This window comes from Meleagris gallopavo, chromosome 2 (assembly GCF_000146605.3).
Source record: "Meleagris gallopavo isolate NT-WF06-2002-E0010 breed Aviagen turkey brand Nicholas breeding stock chromosome 2, Turkey_5.1, whole genome shotgun sequence".
In the NCBI taxonomy this organism is placed as follows: Eukaryota; Metazoa; Chordata; class Aves; order Galliformes; family Phasianidae; genus Meleagris; species Meleagris gallopavo.
The window spans coordinates 39,755,474-39,756,750 of NC_015012.2; the positions used below are offsets into that span (position 1 = coordinate 39,755,474).

The 1,277-nt window shown below is 39.2% G+C and overlaps 1 protein-coding gene across 1 annotated transcript in view; it reads right to left on the reverse strand.

Annotated features, from left to right (window-relative positions):
• The window catches only part of FAM120B (family with sequence similarity 120B), a 49,420-nt gene that overhangs the window by 10,355 nt on the left and 37,788 nt on the right, over positions 1 to 1,277 (reverse strand).

The window sequence follows — 1,277 nt, forward strand, 5'->3', positions numbered from 1 at the left end:
ACCTCTCCTACACCCATTTAAGAGCTGACTGCCAGTGGGGAAGGATCTTTCTAGAGATCTTCTCCACTGGAGTCCATCTTGCAAGTCCAGGATAGGGTGAGTGGCTTCCTTTCTTTACTCTAATATAACAATTACATTAGCCAAACTCCTGGATATACCCTACCATTTGTATATCCATTGACTATGCACTGGCCCAATCCAAAATCTGCTGAAATCAACAGACTGATGGCTTCAAGTTGAGCTAGAGGAGGTTTAGGTTGGATATCAGGAAAAACTTCTTTACAGAAAGGGTGGTTAAGCACTGGAATAGACTCCCCCCTGACAGTGGCGGGATGTCAGAGTTAGGGTACTATGGTCAGGTTGTGGTTGGACTTGATGATCTTGAAGGGGAATGGATACACTCAAGGCCAAGCTGGATGTGGTTTGTAGCTTAGTTTAGTGGTTGGGGACCTTGTCCATGGTATGGGGGTTGAAACTAGATGATCTTTGAGGTCTTTTTCAACCCAGGCCATTCTATGATTCTATGAAGGTTTTTTTCCAACCTGAGCAATTCTATGATTCTGTGATTCTATGATCAGTAGGAGCCATAGGGTTTGGACGGAGGTGATAGTCCTAATCATATAACTGACTCCATGTAGAAAGGATTATCATCTACATTCCACCACCTATGTGGAATGTATTCCACTATCACTCCAGATTAGGATGCAAAATAACTGAACACAGAATTGGATAAGAAAACTACAGTAAAACTGATACGAAATGCACAAGATTAAAATTATAAAAAAATAAAACTCACTTATCTATAATAATATTTATTTTAAGCACAAGTAACAGATGCAACAACAGAAAAAAGCCATTTCATAACTAGAGCTTTCAGAAATAATTAAACTGTATGTGTTTCTCAGTTCAACACTAAAAATAGAGGTATGAATTTAAGGTCCCAAGAGCTATCTACACAGGTGAGTACAGATGTACCTAATCTCCTCTCCACATATTCTGTGTTGGTGGGGCATAAGGCAGTTCTCACCTGAGGTTAAAACAGCCTTGCACCTTGTCAAGCAGACCTTACCTCTAAAGTATCACCTTTAATGCATCACCATGGCCCATACCAAGCAAGACTACTGATATCTGTCTGCTCAAGTCAATGCAGACATGTTTTAAATTATATAATTTTTAGGTAACATTGTAAGAGCCTCCAGCCTCTGAAAAATGAGATTGATTGTTAAGTACTTAAAGGTACAAGAAAACACAATGTAAATGGTGAGATTCTGTAAAAA